Source organism: Pan paniscus, chromosome 13 (genome assembly GCF_029289425.2).
Source record: "Pan paniscus chromosome 13, NHGRI_mPanPan1-v2.0_pri, whole genome shotgun sequence".
NCBI classification, from domain to species: Eukaryota; Metazoa; Chordata; class Mammalia; order Primates; family Hominidae; genus Pan; species Pan paniscus.
The window spans coordinates 73,331,030-73,352,138 of NC_073262.2; positions in this window are offsets into that span (position 1 = coordinate 73,331,030).

Here is a 21,109-nt window from a genome sequence, read left to right on the forward strand (position 1 = left end):
ATGTAGTCATTCTACTTTTTTTTTTTTTTTTTTTTTTTTGAGACTGAGTCTCACTCTGTCACCCTGGCTAGAGCGCAGTGGTGTGATCTTGGCTGACTGCAACCTCCGCCTCCCAGATTCAAGAGATTCTCCTGCCTCCTCAGCCTCCCAAGTAACTGGGATTACAGTCACCTGCCACCATGCCCAGCTAAGTTTTGTATTTTTAGTAGAGACGGGGTTTCACCATGTTGGCCAGGCTGGTCTCGAACTCCTGACCTCAGGTGATCCGCCAGCCTCAGCCTCCCAAAGTGCTGGAATTACAGGCATGAGCCACCGCACCCGGCCAGTCATTCTACATTTAATGGATGAATATGAATTTTTTCCAATTTGGGGCTATTTTAGAACTTGCTGCTATGAACATTATTATATCTATCTCTTGGTGTCTATTTTTGCATGGTTTTCTGTTGGCTATATACCTAAGATGAGAGTTGCAGAGTCATAAGGTATACATATCTTTACTTCAGTACAGAATGCCAAACTGTTTTGCAAAGTAGTCATACCAATTTACAATCCTGTTAGTGGTATAAAAGAGCTCCCATTCTGCATTCTCACCAACTCTTGCCAACTCTTCACCTGTCATCTGGGGACTCTGATGGGGTGCTGAATCCCAGAATCTCACTGTGATTATAGCTTATATATCCCTCATTAATAATGATACTGGGCACATTGTATGTATTTTGTGCCCAACTTAGATAACTTTTATAACATGACCATTTTGAATTAGTTTAACTATTTTTTTCTTTTAATGTGAAGAAACACATTATATGTCAGTTATATGTGTTGCAAATATTTTCTCCACTAGGCAGCTTACGCTTTCATTCTTTTAAAGTGCCTTTGATGAGAAAAAAGTATGTAGTTTTAATGTGGTATAATTTATCAATCTTTTCCTTTTTTTAACTTGTATTTTACGTTCTGGGATACACGAGCAGGTTTGTAACATAGGTAAACTCATGTCATGGGGGCTTGTTGTACAGATTATTTTGTCACCCAGCTTTTCCTTTTTGATTAGTATGTTTTTATGGTCTGTTAAGAAATCTGGTGGCTCACACCTATAATCCCAGCACTTCAAGAGGCCAAGGTGGGCAGATTGCTTGAGCCCTGGAGTTCGAGACCAGACTGAGCAAAACCCAGTCTCCACCAAAACTACAAAAATTAGCTGGGTGTGGTGGCATGCACCTGTAGTCCCAGCTACTCGGGAGGCTGAGGTGGGAGGATTGCTTGAGCCCCAGGAGGTCAAGGCTGCAGTGAACTGTGATTGCACCACTGCACTCCAGCCTGGGTGACAGAGTAAGACCCTGTCTCAAAACAAACAAACAAACAATAACAAAAAACTTTTCCTACCCCAGGGCCACAGAAATACTTGCTTTTAGAATCTCCTGGGAGCATTATTGTTTTGCCTTTCACATTTAGCTCCTCAACTCCCCAAAATTGATTTTGTGAATGGTGTGCAGTGAGGGTCAATTTTCATGTTTTCTATAGGGTTATTCAATTGTCTCAGCCCCATTTAATAAAAAGGCCATTATTTTCTTACTGCTGTAAAATACTACCATTTATGTAAGTCAAGTGTTCATGGGTCTGTTTCCAGATTCTCTATTCTGTTCATTGATTTATTTGTTTTTCCTTGTCTTAAATACTATACCTTTATAATAGGCTTCAGTATATGGCAACAAAAGGCCTCCAACATTGTTTTTCTTCTCCAAGAGAAACTTCCCATTAGTCTGGACCCTATGTATATTATGGAATCAGTTAACATCTGAAAAACAAAAGCTGTTGGAGGGCCAGGCATGGTGGCTCATGCCTGTAATCTCAGCACTTTGGGAGGCCAAGGCAGGAGGATCTCTTCAGGCCAGGAGTTGGAGACTACCCTGGGCAACATAGTGAGACCCCATCTCTACAAAAATAATTTTTTTTAATTAGCCAGGCATACTAGTATGGATCCTTTCAGGCCAGGAGTTGGAGACCACCATGGGCAACATAGTGAGACCCCATCTCTACAATAAAAAGTTTTTTGTTTGTTTTTGAGAGAGTCTCGCTCTGTCACCCAGGCTGGAGTACAGTGGCACAATCTCGGCTTACTGCAACCTCCACCTCCCAGGTTCAAGCAATTCTCCTGCTTTAGCCTCCTGAGTAGCTGGGATTACAGGTGCCCGCCACCACACCCAGCTAATTTTTGTATTTTTAGTAGAGATGGGGTTTCACCATGTTGGCCAGGCTGGTCTTGAACTCCTGACCTTGTGATCCTCCCACCTCGGCCTCCCAAAGTGCTGGGATCACAGGTGTGAGCCACCATGCCCAGCCAAAAAAAAGTTTTTAATTAACCAGGCATGGTAGTGTGCACTTGTAGTCCCAGCTACTTGGGAGGCTGAGGTGGGGGGATCATTTGAACCCAGGAAGTCTGCAGTGAGCTCTGGACTGTACACTGCACTCCAGCCTGAGTGACAGAATGAGACTGTGTCTCTAAATAATACTAATAATGTTAAAACTATTGGGATTTCTTTGGAATTATCTTGAATTTATAAGTGAATTTGAAAGGAATCGTCATGTTTACAATATTGACTTTTTCGATCCATAAATATGGCATATCCTTCCATTTATTTAGTTATTTATTCCTTTTTGTCTCTAAATAATGATGTATACTTTTTTTTTTTTGAGACAGAGTCTCGCTCTGTCACCTAGGCTGGAGTGCAGTGGCGTGATCTCAGCTCACTGCAACCTCTCCCTCCTGGGTTCAAGTTGTTCTCCTGCCTCAGCCTCCTGAGTAACTGGGATTACAAGCACATGCCACCAGGCCCGGCTAATTTTTTGTGTTTTTAGTAGAGACAGGGTTTTGCCATATTGCCCAGGCTGGTCTCAAACTGCTGAACTCAAGCAATTCACCCACCTCAGCCTCCCAAAGTGCTGGGATTACAGACATGAGCCACCACATCCGGCCAATGATTTATAATTCTACATGAGAATTTTGGCACAGATTTTGTTAGTTTTATTTCTATGTGCCACATATTATTTGATGTTATTTGAAAGGTTTTTTTAGTTATTTTCTATTTGTTTCTGTTATATGGAAATGCGGTTGATTTTTAGCATTTGAGTTCCACAACTTTGCTAAATTTACTCATTAATTCCAATAGTCTATCTATGGATACCTTTGGATTTTCTGTATACATAATTTTACCATCTGCAAATAACTACAGATTTTTTTTTCTTTTCAATCTTTATACCTTGTTTTTTCTTGACTTACTGCCTGTATCATTTAGCTATTACTACATTACCCAAAACAACTACATATTTCTCACAAGTCTAGGGGTTGGCTGAGTATTTCTACTGATTTGAGCTAGTCTTGCCAGGGTTCACTCGTGCATCTGCAATTAGCTACAAGTCAGCTAAGCAGCTTTGTTGATTTTGGCTGGGTTTCTCACATATTTGGGGCCACAGCAGAGACAGCTGGGCTAACTTAGTTCTGTTCTACATGGTCTCAAGCTCCAAGTTACTATTATTCCCAGTGGCAGTGGCAGAGTCTCCAAGAAGGGAGGGGAGAGAAAGAGGTCTCTTTATTCTCAGAAGTGCTACATTGACGATTCCACCACATTCTTTTAATCAAACCAAATCACAGGGCTAGATATTTTTAATATTGTACAACCTACTGTAAGATCCTCTTTATCATCTGTAATCCTGATTGTCACTTAGTTTTTGTTATTAAGTTCTAGCTTACTCGTATTACGAACAGAGAACAATTCAGTAATGATTTCAAGTCTGAAATTTGTTGAGACTTTATAGCTGGAGTGCAGTGGTGCAATCATACCTCACTGCAGCCTCAAACTCTTGGGCTCAGAGATCCTCCTGCCTCAGCCTTCTAAGTAGGTGGGACTATAGGCACACGCCACTGCACCCAGCTAACTGTGTGTGTGTGTGTGTGTGTGTGTGTGTGTGTGTGTGTAGAGACGGGACTCTCACTTTGTTGCCCAGGCTGGTCTTGAACTCCTGGGCTCAAATAATCCTGCCCCTCTCATTCTCTCAAAGTGCTGGGATTACATGGGTTTACAGGGATAAGCCACAGTGCCCAGCCAATTTTTGTAAAATTTTAGTACATTTTAAAACTATAATACATTATTAGGTGCATACAAACACTTTTATCATTCTCTTGTGGCTACCCAAGAAATTACGGTATATGCATCCTTAACTTATCCAATAATAGTCATCTAATATTATTTGTATTTTTACTCTCTACCTAGACAATTCCAGAATTGAAGGACCTCAATACACTACCTATATTTCTATGTGTGTGTTCACATACATATGTGTGTTCATATATATATACACACACACATATATATATATTCCTTCTTATTTTGCCACTGTTGTGGTATATTTAATTTTGTAGCTATTGCAAGTCACATAAGACATCATTATTATTGTTTACATTACTCTTCATTTCTTCTCACATCTCTGACCTACTATTCTGGGATAGATTTTCTTCTACCTAAAGAACATTCTTTAGTGTTTCCTTTAGTGTGACTCTGCTGCTGTTAAGTTTTTGTTTAACAGAAAATGTCTTTATTTCACTGTCATTCTTGAAAGATGTGTTTGATGGGTACAGAATTCTATATTGGTGGTTATTTTCTGTTATCACCTTAAAGATTGTACTTCATTATCTTCTAGTTCTCGTTGTTTCTGCTGAAAGGTCAGCTGTGAGTCAAGTTGTTGTTCCTTTGAAGATAATCAGTCTTTTTCCCTGACTGCTTTTAAGGTTTTCTCTTCCTTTGGTTTTTAGCATTTTTACTATAATGTGGTTCTTATTCATGTTTTCTTACTTTCTTGGTTATTTGTTTATTGCATGCTGGAAACTGCATTTGCAAAATTATTTGTAAAGATAATTGGAGGCCCAGGATAATATTCCATTCCTCCATAAAATAGTAATATAGTTATATTTGCTGGGGGCATGAGTAAGTCAGGATCACTTTAATCCAACTTCAGATATGTAATGATTTGAAACTGGCCTGCAGTTCCTCTAAGAGCAGTTCACTCTCTGGTTCACTATCTCCTACAGTGCAGCTCTTTGTGATCCTAAGTCAAAGTGCAAGTGTGTTGAGGGGTAGATATTTAAGACTTCAACTTTTGTCCTGTTGGCCCCACACTGCTCAGCCTCACAGCTTCTTAGTTACCTCTTCTGGAACGGGCAAATGCCTCCCAGAAATCTCCTCTTAGAATTTGTCTTCTGGCCAGGTGCGGTGGCTCTCGCATGTAATCCCAGCACTTTGAGAGGCAGAGGCGGGCAGATCACGAGGTCAGGAGTTGGAGACCAGCCTGGCAAACATGGTGAAACCCCATCTCTACTAAAAATACAAAAATTAGCCGGGCATGGTGGCGTGCGCCTGTAATTCCAGCTACTTGAGAGGCTGAGGCAGGAGAATTGCTTGAACCCAGGAGGTGGAAGTTGCAGTGAGCCGAGATCGTACCACTGCACTCCAGCCTGGGCAACAGAGCAAGACTCCATCTCAGAAAAAAGAAAAAAAGAATTTTGTCTTCTACCAGACCTTGGGGTTCAATATTTCCCTACTCTCTTGCTACCTCTCCAGTGCCTACAATAAGGTATATTTTTAATTTTGTCCTAATTTTCAAGAGGAGGCCAATTTGAATCACCTATTTCTTTATTACTAAAAGCAAGTATCTTCTTCTATCCATTTGCCATCTTCCAGAAATACGTTGAAATCTGCCTTCTCTTGATCAGTTCCTCTTCCAGTCTTATCACTATTTTGAGCTTATTCTCTTTAGTTCTTATTTATTATTATTAAAATCACAGGCATGTACCACCACAGCAGCCAATTTTTAAATTTTGGTAGAGACAGAATCCCACTATGTTGCCCAAGCTGGTCTCAAACCTCTGGGCTCAAGCGATTCTCCTGCCTCAGCCTCCCAAAGTATTGGGATTAAAGATGAAACTGAGGAGAAAATTCCGGAGAAATTGAGGAGATAAACGCGTGCACGCTATATCTGCCATGTTGTACCAGGTCCTGCTTAAAGTTATTATTATTATTATTATTATTATTAAGACGGAGTCTCACTCTACCGCCCAGGCTGGAGTGCCCTGGCGAGATCTCGGCTCACTGCAAGCTCTGCCTCCCGGGTTCACGCCATTCTCCTGTCTCAGCCTCCCGAGTAGCTGGGACTACAGGCACCCGCCACCGCGCCCGCCTAATTTTTTGTATTTTTGGTAGAGACGGGATTTCACCGTGTTAGCCAGGATGGTTTCAATCTCCTGACCTCGTGATCCACCCGCCTCGGCCTCCCGAAGTGCTGGGATTACAGGCATGAGCCACCGCGCCCAGCCTAAAATTATTTTTAAGTAACTTAAAATCATTTGTTAATATTAGGATTCAGTCTGGGTATGGTGGCTTATGCCTGTAATCCCAGCACTTTGGGAGGCTGAGGCAAAAGGATCTCTTGAGCCCAGGGGTTCAAGACCATCCTAGGCAACATAGTGGGATTGTCTTTACAAAAATTTAAAAATTATCCGTTATGGTGGCACGTGCCTGTAATCCCAGCTACTCAGGAGACTGAGGTGGAAGGAATGCTTGAGCCCAGGCGGCCAAGGCAGCAGTGAGCCATGAATACACCACTGCACTTCAGCCTGGGAGACAGAATGAGACCCTGTCTCCAAAAAATAGATAAATAACTAAATATTAGGATTTGAACTATTATTTTTATAACAACTGTTTTGAAATATTATTCACATACCATGTAATTCCCCCTCTTACAGTAAAGCCATTGTACTTGGAAATGTTATTAAGAATAAATTATTTGTGCCATGCCTCATGACAATTCTTCAGATTCTACTGTGGGTTTCTGTTTGTGTTTGTTTGTTTTTGAGACAGGGTCTCACTCTGTCACCCAGGCTGGAGTGCAGTGGTGCAATCTCGGCTCACTGCAACCTCCACCTCCTGGGCTCAAATGATCCTCCACCTCAGCCTCCCTAGTAGCTGGGACTACAGGCGCCCACCACCATGCCCAGACAATTTTTTTATTTTTTTGTAGAGATGGGGTTTCACCATGTTGCCCAGGCTGGTCTTGAACTCCTGAGCTCAAATGATCCGCCCGCCTTGGCCTCCCAAAGTACTGGGATTATAGGCATGAGCCACTGTGCCCAACCAGATACTATTGTTTTAAGACACTGTTGTGGAGCTGCTCCAGGAGCTTACAGCATAGAAGGGGAGATGTGACACATGCACAGACATTTACAATAAGAAATGGCAAAGCAAGTAAGATGAGAGGAGGCTGCATAAAGGAATGTTTCATGAAGGAATTAGTATTTAAGTTGAATCTTGAATGGTCAGTACAGCAGAAATGGCCAGAAGTAGGACAAACTGGCACTCCATCAAGTAGGTCACCAAGACTGCTGGGCTAGCCCTTGGTGAGGTTTAGAGAAAGCCTTCCTGCTCCCACATTCTAAGCAGCCTGTGTAACCGGAACAACTAAGTGCCCTGGAAAAGCCCAATTAGACTGAGGAAATAGGAAACTTCAGGCCCTATTGTCGTTTGGTGTTTTTTGTTGTTGTTGTTTTTTGTTTGTTTTTGAGACGGAGTCTCACTCTGTCAACCAGGCTGGAGTGTAGTGGCGCAATATCGGCTCACTGCAAACTCCTCCTCCCGGGTTCAAGAGAGTCTCCTGCCTCAGCCTCCTGAGTAGCTGGGATTACAGGCATCTGCCACCACGCCCAGCTAATTTTTTATTTTTATTAGACACGGCATTTCACCATGTTGGCCAGGCTGGTCTCGAACTCTTGACCTCAGGTGATCCACCTGCCTTGGCCTCCCAAAGTGGTAGGATTACAGGCGTGAGCCACCACGCCCACTCCCTGTTGTTGTTTTGAATAGCGCATAGTCAAACTAAAAATAAAAGGTAAAACTGAAGAAGTAGACTGTGGGGGACTTTGAATGCTACAGTAAGTAGTTTGGACTCTATTTAGTAAACAATAAGAAGCCACGGGGGATTTTGTTCAGAGGAATGCCATAAACAGAGCTGAAATTTGAAGAGGGCTTGTTGGCAGTTGTGTAAAGGGGAGAAGCAAGAGACAAGGAGATCAATTAGAAGATCAATTACAGATCAATTAGTAAGCTAGAGTAATGATAGGAGAATAGAGAGGGACTTGAGACCAACACATCGTGCAAAGACATCACTTTACATACCGGAGGGCACGGGCTACAGAAGGAAGGGGTGGAGGAAGGACACATTAAAGATGATGCCATGCAGAAGAAATGGGTTGAGATGTGGCTCCACAGTTTTTTAACTGCGTGACTAGGACAGTCACTTTAGTTTCCTGTGGCCTCAGACAACTCCAGAAACTTGGTGGCAGAAGGAAGGAAAGAAATGGAAAGGTAATTAAAGGGGGTTGTGGGATTGGCCAGATTTTTAGGATGGAAATGATCAGAGACTGAAGAGAAGGATTAGGATTAAGATTTAGATTGAAGATGGGAGGGATTAAATATTTTCTATGTTAATGAACTAGATGAAGTTCAAGAGTGAAAAATCAGTATATTAATTGGACTTCACATTCTTATTAATCATTATAGTAGTCATCGAAAGATAGTTTGCTGAGGGCTGTGTTTGCTAATGTTGATTTATGGGATTTCATAATGTATTTATTACCAGTTCCTTGGTGACAGTTAACGTCACCTCCAACAGAAAGAGCCAATTATATCACATACACCATTTTATAGATATTTCAAAGTTCAGAGACTATCCCTAAAGTAAATGTTTGGGTATTGCTTTTTTTTAATTGCATACGGTGCCACTTTTCTATGTAGCTTTGACAGAATTACATTAATTTTCATCCTAAATCAAATTTGTGTGAAATGGACATTTTAAAGAGATACTGAGATATTTTCACTTAAATTTTTTTTGTTTGTACCCATAACTAACTCATAATCTCGTATTTAATTATATGTGGTGCTTTGAATTATTTGATCCATGGAGGACCTCTAATAAAGTCACTATCTGGTTATTGATCAAGTTAATTGGTTAAATGACTGAACGGGTCATCAATTCAGATTGTGTCTATGTGTAAAAAGCAGTCTGACTGCTTTTACTGAAGTGTCCAGCCAAATCAGGTTTTCATTATATTCCTGTTAAAAGTAGAGAAGGATTTTGTGCATTTAAACATGACACACACGAACCATCGACAACCTGTGAATATAGCGGGCGGTTGGGGTGGACACTATACTTATTTAATTGGGTAGTGCTTCCCACTTCCGTGAACCTCTGGTATTTACTGTTCTCCAAACCAGCTCCTTGGTTGATGACAGCAAAAAATGCTAGCTTTTGAGTCACGCAGAATGTTTTCTTCATTTCTATACTGTTAATATATTACTGGGCCACATATCATTCAAAACAAAGGAGGGGAACAAAAATAAAACCACAAAGACAAAACCCTTATTGCTACTCACCCTGCAATGTTAAAAGCAAAGAAACTATTCTGACCAACTAACATTTCCATGACAACACTAGACGGTTGGATGCCTCTTGCCAGATCAGTGGAGAGACATAAGTAATGCCATATCACTGCCCTATACACACAAAGGCTATGTTTTAGAACAATAACAATCCTTAGAAAATACATAGGCCAATCCACTCCTTTCAGGACAAGACAGAGATCCAGTGAGTCACTAACAGAGTCAAGAAGCTAGGTTGATTTTTTCTGCATTCTGAGCTCGTTGGACCAAACTGCCAATGATATACTATCCAAGACCAGCCTTGTCTGCACACACAACAGACAGCTTGCTTAGAAAGAAGATGTTCTGTTGGGCACGGTGGCTCACGCCTGTAATCCCAGCACTTTGGGAGGCCGAGGTGGGTGGATCCCCTGAGGTCAGAAGTTCAAGACCAGCCTGGCCAACATGGTGAAACCCCGTCTCTACTAAAAATACAAAAATTAGCTGGGCGTGGTGGCAGGCGCCTGTAATCCCAGCTACTCGGGAGGCTGAGGCAGAAGAATCTCTTGAACCTGGGCGGCAGAGGTTGCAGTGAGCTGAGATCGCGCCTTTGCACTCCAGCCTGGGGAACAAGAGCGAGACTTCATTAAAAAAAAAAAAAAAAAGAAAGAAAGAAAGAAGGAAGGAAGGAAGGAAGGAAAGGAAGGAAGGAAGGAAGGAAGGAAGGAAGGAAGGAAGGAAGGAAGGAAGGAAGGGAAGGAAGGAAGAAAGAAAAGAAAGAAAGATGTTCTTCTCTCCAAAAATATTTCCCTAACTAATTCTCCCAATTTGTAAGATATTGATACCTGCCCTAATGCCTTGCAAGAACTCCACAGATATTTAGATATAAACTGAGGACATCTAAGACCATTATTAAAATAAAAATATTTAACAAGAACTGGCCATTTCACTGGCATTCTCCCATGATGTACTGTCCATACAGCTGTACATAGGTAAAAATTATAAATGGTAAACTCAGTAAAGCAATGTTACCTGACCATGGTCAGAGAGCTAGTAGGGAGGAACAATGTGCAAATCCGAGTGGGTCAGATTCCTAAACCATGCTCCTTTCAGGAGCCAGGGAGCCTGTATTTCAGTGTCTTTAAGGAATGCTAATGGTTAAATGGCAATCTGCCCGTAGCCAGAGCAACCAAAATATAGCTCAATATAAATTATGCTGATACTGAGCCAGGCATGGTGGCTCACGCCTGTAATCCCAGCACTTTGGGAGACTGAGGTGGGTGGATCACCTAAGGTCAGGAGTTCAAGACCAGCCTGACCAACATGGTGAAACCCTGTCTCTACTAAAAATACAAAATTAGCCAGGCATGCTGGTGCGTGCCTGTAATCCCAGCTACTTGGGAGGCTGAGGCAGGAGAATCGCTTGAACCCAGGAGGCAGAAGTTACAGTGAGCCAAGATTGCACCATTGCATTCCACCCTATGTGACAAAGTGAGACTCCATCTCAAAAAAAAAAAAAAATGCTGATGCTTTTATCTCACTTCTATCTGAGAATAACAACAACTGACATGTATTGAGTACTTGTGTACCAAGCCCTGGCTTTACCCTATTGCTTCATTTAATCTTCACAAGTAACCTATTAGACAAATGTTTTCATCATTGTTAGTAACATTTTTACAAGAAACTGAGGTGTAGAGCAATTTAGTGACTCACCAAAGACCTCGCAATTTGCAGCAGGGATTTGAGCCTGGGCAGTGACTCCAGAGTCCTTAATTACTACTTTATGCTGCCATGTAGACACTTTCAGCCTCCATAAGAAGCCTACAGACGGGGCCTGGTGGTGGTTCCATGAAGAAAGTTGTGGAGACTCCAGATTGCTAAAGGTGCAATGGAGGCAGAGGTAGAAAGAAGTCTGAATCTTTTAGACAACTATTATTAATAGTTTACACAATTATCAAAGGTCTTGAGGCAGCATGGACTAGCCTTTACAGAGCCTTGGGGAGAAATTCCTGATCTCTTGGTGACAATTAACAAGGCAATGGGGGAAATGATGTGAGTCTTCTCTTTGGAGACCACTCACAGCCATCTTTTTTCCCAAAGAAGAATGCCTAAAATTATTCTTACAATCTATGCTTCAGTTGTAATTAGTTCCTCAGATGAGTTATCTTTTGAGAGCTGGTCCTGAGACAATGAACCAATGAACCAGGATAAGCAAGTTTGTTGGGGATCTGTGGGCAATAAGAAGTCTGGGGCATGTACTGCAAAGGCAGATGGGGACACAAAGCAGGAAGAACGCTAAGAAGCAAAGAAAACCTGCAGGGATAAAGGAAAGCAGGAAAAACGGAAGACAATTTCTCTGTTAGTTCTGGCTGTAGTTCTGACATTCAGAAACTAAACTGAAAAACTCAGCCAGTTACCCAACTATTGTGCAGTATAACTAAATTAACAGTGTCTTTATTTTTGGTTAGCGATCATTTCTGCTTTCATTCAAAGAACATTCAGACCAAAAATTCAAGCATATAACTCATTGGGCTTCTCCCCAGCAACCCAATAGTAAATCTATTCAAGGAATAAAATAAATATTATCAACTTTCTTTCTTTTTTTTTTTTTTGAAACGGAGTTTCGCTCTTGTTGCCCAGGCTGGAGCGCAATGGTGCGATCTCGGCTCACCGCAACCTCTGCCTCCCAGGTTCAAGCGATTCTCCTGCCTCAGCTTCCCGAATAGCTGGGATTACAGGCATGTGCCACCACACCTGGCTAATTTTGTATTTTTAGTAGAGACAGGGTTTCTCTATGTTGGTCAGGCTGGTGTTGAACTCCTGACCTCAGGTGATACGCCTGCCTCAGCCTCCCAAAGTGCTGGAATTATAGGCATGAGCCACCACGCCCAGCCCCTCAACTTTCTTAATTACTTACATGCAAAACTTGTTCTTCATCTTGGCCATGCAGGGAAGTGGCATCTCTCAATGTTATGTGTTGACAAACTACCACCTGTGTGGGCCAAAGCTCCGGACCCACAGTGTTTTTGGTTTTGTATTGTTTTGTTTTGTTTTGTTTTTGGTGATGGAGTTTCACTCTTGTTGCCCAGGCAGGAGTGCAATGGCGTGATCCGGGCTTACCGCAACCTCCACCTCCTGGGTTCAAGCCATTCTCCTGCCTCAGCCTCCCAAGTAACTTGGATTACGGGCATGCACCACCATGCCCAGCTAATTTTGTATTTTTAGTAGAGACGGGGTTTCTCCACATTGGTCAGGCTGGCCTCAAACTCCTGACCTCAGGTGGTCCGCCCACCTCAGCCTCCCAAAGTACTGAGATTACAGGCGTGAGCCATCACTCCCGGCATGGTTTTTTTTTGTTTGTTTGTTTGTTTGTTTTTTTAACTAGAGATGAGGGTCTCACTATGTTGCCCAGGCTGGCCTCAAACTCCTAGGTTCAAGCTATCCTCCTGCCTCTGCCCCCCCAGGTAGCTGGGACCATATTGATTGCCTCTGTACCCCAACTCCAAAGTGTCTTTTTATAGATAAAGTTTTATTGGCACACAGTCACACCCATTCATTTACATATTGTCCACAGCTGCTTTCACACTACAACAGTAGCGTTGAGTAGTTATGACAAAAACCTTATGGCCTACAAAGCCTAAAATATTTACTATTGGCCCTTTACAGAAAAAGTTTGCCAACCCCTAGTCTAGACTACTAATGAGAGAAATGGAGGAAAAACTTTTTTCTAACAACTTTCTAACAATTTTGGGGGGAACGCCATATAAATTCGGCTTAGTAAAAAAAGACTCTTGGACCGCCCCCCAGAAAATTGTGCCAAAGAGTTTAGAAAAATAAATATACAATAAAAGTAAACACACACACACAAAACAGCAAACTTGAGGTAACTATTTTGGATTGCAAACAGGATAAATTAAATGTTCAAACAATCTGATAAAATAACCATTTGGAAACCAAAAAAAAAAAAAAAGACTCTTAGACTAGAAGCCTGATAATATGATTCTGTTGCCTTTTTTTTAAGTTACAGGATTAATATTATATAAATGGGCCTATAGAATATGAGCCAGTGAGGTTATCCTAACTACTGACCCCTGTATCAAGCAATAACTGTGGGAAGAGGGAAGACAGTGTGGAACGCTTCACAGCTCACCATGCAAGAGGAGAAAAAATGAGTGAAGGAGCCCAGAGGGAAAGCATGTTTTCAAAGCTGTGGTTTCCTCATCTACTGAAGAAGGGCACTGGGCTTCTCCCTGCGGCCTAGGATTAACTTCACTGGCTTTTTGTGAATCACCACAAAAATCCCAAGATTTTATGTCCTGAAATCCAGCATCCTACATTCACTCCTGGATGTGGATGTCTTCTTGAATTATACCATCAGTAATCATCAAACCACTGAAGCATCTATTCAGTACACTGGGATTCTCTGGTTACCTATTACTATTCCAACATCTTTAGTTTCCATATGTATAATATGTCTGAATGACTTAACAACTTCTAATTATTAGCAAATTCACATCTTTTCCCCAATATTAATACATGCAAGCCAGCTATCACAAGACACCATTCTCAGCCGAACACTACAGGATTCAAAACTTCTCTGAGGCCTCAGCATTATCTTATTCATGACTAACTGCCGACTAACCTACACATTTTGAGTCAGGCTAGGAGTGACTGATAACTGTCCGTGTGACTGGGTAGCTGTAGGTTCCTGACAATCATGGTAGGTAATCTTGTGACCAAAGAGCAGCTTAATTGAGATTTTTAAAACTGTCACAGCTCTCTGAAGAGGTGTAAATAAAAATTATCTGTGCGTCTCATATGTCTATATTATACAGCTAGGAATAGGCCTTGGGCCTATTAAAAATATATTCAGGCCAGGAGCGGCGGCTCACGCCTGTAATCCCAGCACTTTGGGAGGCCAAGGCGGGCGGATCACAAGGTCAAGAGATCAAGACCATCCTGGCTAACACGGTGAAACCCTGTCTCTACCAAAAATACCAAAAAAAAAAAATTAGCCAGGCGTGGTGGCGGGCACCTATAGTCCCAGCTACTCAGGAGGCTGAGGCAGGAGAATGGTATGAACCTGGGAGGCAGAGCTTGCAGTGAGCCGAGATCGCACCACTGTACTCCAGCCTGGGCAACAGAGCAAGACTCCGTCTCAATAAATAAATAAATATATATATATTCATTTATTCCACAAATATATGCTGAATACCTACTTTATGCCAGGAATTGGGTTAAACTTATTATGTCTGCAACTATAATCCTTACATGATTTTGTGTTTCATTTTATCCCACATTCTTGCTAAAATAAGCCACACTACACAAGTTTTCCCTGATTTTTCTGATAAATATTGAGCTGTCCACTTGATGATATTTTCACACAAAAATCACAGGGAAGAAGCACTTCCTGCAAGGACATCAGAGGCAATACCCACTTTTTCTTGATGGCTTTGGCTCCAGGGGGTCAAAATGTCCCATCATATTTAACCAATACGGTTCCCTCAGTGATAGTGTCCACTTTTTCCATCCCATTTATAGCTAAAAAGGAGCCTGCCACTTTTAGCTCCAGGATATGTATGAGAAAGCCACAAGAATTCAAGAAAGGGATGGGGGAGATGGGGCGGGGGGCTGGTCACAGAAACCTGATCGTCCCTCTCAGCTTTGGAGGGCAGAGAGAAGTATTGGGGGCAGAAGCCACCTTTTCTTCTTCAGAAATAGGAGAGATGAGAGGAGGTTCTTGGGACCTGATCCAGGGCAGAAGGGGTAAAAATAGTGACTGCTAAGCCGATGATTTTCCAAGAGCCTCCCAGCTCAGTATATCAGAGCTGCCTGCAGTGCTCGGTACAGTAGACCTTTCCCTGGGCCCACCCAGACCTGGAGAATCAGGGCCTCTGGAGTGGGGTGAGGGAAAGTCTATACGCCAAAGTGATTTCCATGCACAAAAAAGTATGAGAACCCCTGTTGAAATATTTATGAATTAATGTACAGGCCTTTAACTTTAAATTAACTAAAACATTGATTTAAACAAGTGTGGCTAATATTATAATGGAGTTTATTAAAACTCAAGCCCTTAAAGCACATGAGTGACAGAAAATTACCTTGGAGTGGGTCTTTCTTCCCACCCTCTTCTCTCTAGCTTCCCTGTCTTTTCCCACCCCTCTCTCCCTTTCATCATATGGGAAGGGCTGTAGGACTAAAAACCAAGCAATAAAAGCAGCAGCAGCAGCAGCAGCAACAACAAAGACTAAAGGCCAGATGCAGGGCAGGACTAGGCATTAGCTCATGGCTAAGAAAGGTCGCTGAAAAAAGCAGAGAAGGCAAAACGTTTACATTTCTGTTGTAGACATTTCCATATATATATGTGTATATATATATATCTCACATGTGATATATGTATATATCACATTCGATCTGTAAAGATTAACAAGACTGGCGAATTTATCCCTGAAATAGGAATCGCCTTCCAAATTATCCCTGAAGCTAAACTTCTTAATAATGATTACAGATGATATATGCGATTATCCCTATTGCAAGAAGTAGTTTTCCTCAATCTCTCCATCCTGTTCTTGTGTTGCCTAAACAGACTGACACCCAGGGGTCCCTTTCTTCCTCATCCTGCTGCTCTCAGAAGCCTTTTGCTCCACTGACCACTCTTCTAACCTTGGGCAGGTTCTCTCTCCGTCTTCTTAACTGAACTTTGTCCCCACACTCCTACGTATTCTGTGATGTTTTAGACAGAAAGATGAAATAAATATCCTTGCCCTCCAGTCTCATGCCATCTACATGAGACAGTGATCAACTAAACCCAAATCAGATGTTCAATTCAACACAGCTCTTCCTGGCCACTCCTCAGCTTCTTCTCTTGCTCCTCTTTCTGCTCACCCTTTTAAGTTTGCAACTTTTCTCCTATGCCCTTTGATTTTCTCTAAACACTATCTTTCCCACACATCACTGAAAACATTTTGCTAATGAGAAATACTTCCTTTGCTGTGTTAAACAAAAGGCATTTGATGATGAAGTCATTTTAAAATCTTAAATCATTTTTTAAGGTAAGTACAAGTACCACCTGGGCTTTCAAGAAAGAAAATAGTTGACTTCAATAGTTGTTTTATTTTATGGGATAACCAAAACAGCTTTTAAATTGCACCAAAATAATGGGGAGCGATGAATGAAAGAGCAGTATAAAAATACATGTTTAAGCCGGGTGTGGTTGTGCATGTCCACAGTCCTAGCTACTCACAAGGTGGAGGTAGGAGCTCCAGGAGCTCAAGACTGCAGTGAGCCATGATCCTAACACTGCACTCTAGCCTGGGTGACAGAGCAAGACCCTGTCTAAACAAACAAACAAACAAACAAAAACAACAGCTGAAGCACAGTCTTTCCTATTTCCCTCCTGATTATACTGAAAAATACATATTGGTGTCAAGACAGATACATACAGATAGATAGATAGATAGATAGATAGATAGATGGATGGCAAAGTGAGAAAACTAAGTGAAGACTATGCAGGAAGTAATTCATCAAGAGTTGTTGGTTAATACCTAATGGGGAAAAAACACTAGGAAGAATATGAAATCACACCATGTGGGAAGGCTGTCTGTGCATTAATATTTTAATTCATGCCAAAAACAAAACTATATGAGAAAATGTTAAAATGCAGAGAATTTCTCCTTAAAAGTGAAAATAGGGCGAGGTATGGTGGCTCACACCTGTAATCCCAACACTTTGGGAGACCAAGGTAGAGGGATTGCCTGTGGCCAGGAGTTGGAGACCAGCCTGGGCAACATAGTGAGACCCCCATCTCTACAAAAAATTTAAAAATAAGCTGGGCATGTTGGTACATGCCTGTAGTTCCAGCTACTAAAGGAGGCTGAGGCAGAAGGATCCTTTGAGCCCAGGAGTTCAAGGCTGCAGTAAGTTATGATTGCACCACTGCACTCTAGCCTGGGCAACAGAGCAAGACTCTGTCTCTTAAAAAAATAAAAATAAAAAAAATAAAAATAAAAAAAGAAGGTGAAAATAGCTCTCCAAGTGGGCAGAAAGGGGATAGAGAACACTTAAACATGTTATGTTACTATACAATAAATCAATCCTAACTTACCCATCCTATTGAAGGAAAATAGCAGCACATCAGTCCAGGGTGGCCAACCAAAAATAGCATTACTATTAGACTTTTAATATATTTGAGTTACTCGTTTTAACAGGGATGGGGTTCTGTTCTGAGAATTCATCAGATCTCAAACCAATTAACAAGGAAATATTTAGCGTGCTCTTTTTATGTGCAGAACACTCAACACAATGTCTGGAGTGTGGCAAAGACTTGGCACCATATGGGATAGTTTAGAACATCCCTTCACATTTACATAACATCTTTTCCAAAATGAATTTTTTTTATCATTCATTCATTCATATACTCATTCATTCAATGAATCTCTGACCTATTATGTTCCAAGCACTGCTCTGGCCCTTGGAATACATCAGTAAACTAACAGATAAAAAGCTCTGCCTTCTCACTCCTGTGGAGCTTCAATTTAGGTTGGGGGGATGACTGGTAAGCATAATGAAAAAATCAACTACATGGTGTGTCTAAAGTTGCCAGACATCCTAGTTTGCTTCAGATAGCCTCAGACTGTAGACATTGCCCTGGCTCCTCTCATCCCAGGTTGATGACCCCTTTCACTCTCAGAAGGTCATATTTGATTAATAAATTGTATAGTCACTCTAAGTATGTTTGAAGTTAATAAGGATTGTGGGAAGACGGGAGAACAGAGGGTGGATTGCAATTTTAACAGGGTGGTCCAGGTGGGTCTGATCAGAGCAAGAGACATTTGAGCTAAGATTTGAAGGAGATGAGAGAATTGGCCAGAAGAATATGACTTTAAAAGTCTACATCCTTATTATAAAACATTGAAATAATACCAAAGTGTAAAAAGTTACCTCTCTTTCTTCTCTACTTAATTCTACTGTTAAACAGTTTCTTTTGCACTTTGGGAGGCCGAGGCAGGCGGATCACAAGGTCAGGAGATGGAGACCATCCTGGCTAAAATGGTGAAACCCCGTCTCTGCTAAAAATACAAAAAAAATTAGCTGGGCGTGGTGGCACGCACCTGCAGTCCCAGCTACTTGGGGGGCTGAAACAGGAGAATCGCTTGAACCTGCGGGGTGGAGGTTGCACTGAGCCGAGATTGCACCACTGCATTCCAGCCTGGGCAAAACAGCAAGACTCCATCTCGAAAAAAAAAAAAACAGTTTCTTTTTCAGGCATATACAAGACTTTAAAACATAAGTTGTATCATATTGCATACCATATGGCAGTTTTAAAAGCAACAACTTGTTATGAAAACATCACATTCTACATCTTAAATATATACAATTTTATTTTAAAATAAAATAAAATGATTTAAAAAAATTTATTACCTCTCTATCTAAATCAAATATGCTCTAATAAAAGAAGGGAGTGGGGCATTCGGGGGGAAAGGATGGGGAGGAGGGAGAGAAGGTTTAAACTTTTCTTGGTAACGGAGTTTATGCTAAGACTCAATGCATCTTGCAGGCTACAGCAAGTTTCTGTAAAACATACAGAGATAGGCCAGGCGCAGTGGCTCACGCCTGTAATGCCAGCACTTTGGGAGGCTGAGGTGGGTGGATCACAAGGTCAGGAGTTTGAGACCAGCCTGGCAACATGGTGAAACCCCATCTCTACTAAAAATACAAAAATTAGCTGGGTGTGGTGGTGGGCACCTGTAGTTCCAGCTACTCGGGAGGCTGAGGCAGGAGAATCCCTTGAACCTGGGAGACGGAGGTTGCAGGGAGCCAAAATTGTGCCACTGCACTCCAGCCTGGGCGACAGAGCGAGACTCCATCTCAAAAACAAAAACAAAAACAAAAAACATGCAGAGATAGGCCAGGCGCGATGGCTCACACCTATAATCCCAACACTTTAGGAGGCCAAGGCGGGCAGATCACGAGGTCAGGAGTTCAAGAACAGCCTGACCAACATGGTGAAACCCCGTCTCTACTAAAAATACAAAAAAATTAGCCGGTAGTGGTGGCACACACTGTAATCTCAGCTATTCAGGAGGCTGAGGCAGGAGAATCACTTGAACCCGGGAGGCGGAGGTTGCAGTGAGCCAAGATCGCACCACTGCACTCCAGCCTGGGCAACAGAGCAAGACTCCATCTCAAAACAAAAAACAAAAAAAACTAAACAGGCCGGGTGCAGGGGCTCATGCCTGTAATCCCAGCACTTTGGGAGGCTGAGGTGGGTGGATAACCAGGTCAGGAGATCGAGATCATCCTGGCTAACATGGTGAAACCCTGTCTCTACTAAAAATACAAAAAAGTAGCCAGGCGTGGTGGTGGGTGCCTGTAGTCCCAGCTACATGGGAGACTGAGGCAGGAGAATGGCGTGAACCTGGGAAGCGGAGCTTGCAGTGAGCGGGGATCGTGCCACTGCACTCTAGCCTGGGCGACAGAGCGAGATTCTGTCTCCAAAAAAAAAATACAGAGATATTGAGGATGACCACAAAGAATGCTTTAAGAATAACAGTATCTCTCCATGCAGAAGTTGAAGAATTTGATCATCTCACTAGCAGTGAAATCAGCAAAGAAATATTTGAGAGATTTCACTAACACCATGAATGCATTGGATTCATTTCTTTTCTTCACTGGGGTTCCCTTCTTTCTTTCCCCTGCAAACAGGGAGACGGTGGGTGTCATTGACATTATGTATGACTTTTTATTTTGTTTCTCCTCCTTCCTGACCCCTCCCCCACCCCATCTGAAGAGTGGGGCCATCATGATGTCACATTAAGCTAAGGGTATCCGTAAGGATAAAAGGCTGGGTGGGTACAAGGTCATGATTTATAATAGAAACACTTCTCCATGACCAGCATATTGTAAGCTCCACTTGATCAAGTTAATGTCGTGGCAAGTTAAGTGTGTAATTTATTTCTTTGGGCGAAACTAGTCCTATAATAACGGTACACTTTATGTAAAATCTGTCAGCAGGCACTGAGTTAATAAAAAGACCATATCACCAAGACATTTATAGAACCAGATTCAGTACATCTTAGTAATTGATTCTTCCTTTGGTGATTTATTATTATTGTGAAGGCATATGGACTGATACTGGGTGTTCAGGACTTCAAAAATATCAGAATGAAAAGTAAAAAGATTCAATCTAGAATCTGGACCTTATGGCCTACCGTGCAGCAAGCATTATCTGGCCTTTTCTAAATAGTATCAGCATGTTCCCAAGTCTCTGGAGGATGAAACACCCAGGCTGAAACCATCACTTGTCAGTCCTGAGTTTAGGGTATGTAGACATAGCTTAATACCATAACTCAGAAAGAAGAGGGGAAAGCCTTTAGCAAATAGGATAAATCCTTGTTAAGTTAGAGCTAATTACACAGCGTATATAAGACTTTCAGTGGTTTAAATTGAATTCCCTCTGAATTGTGAGGATCTTATTCATGAATAAGAGTCTGATTAGCTTTAGTAGCTTTTCCAAAGTATGTGTTCAGGAAAATAAGACCTGCCCCCAGAGGCTGAGTCTAGCAACTCAGTCTCATAAACAGATGTGTTTATTAGTTTGTAATGTAAGTCTATAAACTATAGTGTTTTTTGTTTTTGTTTTTGAGATAGGG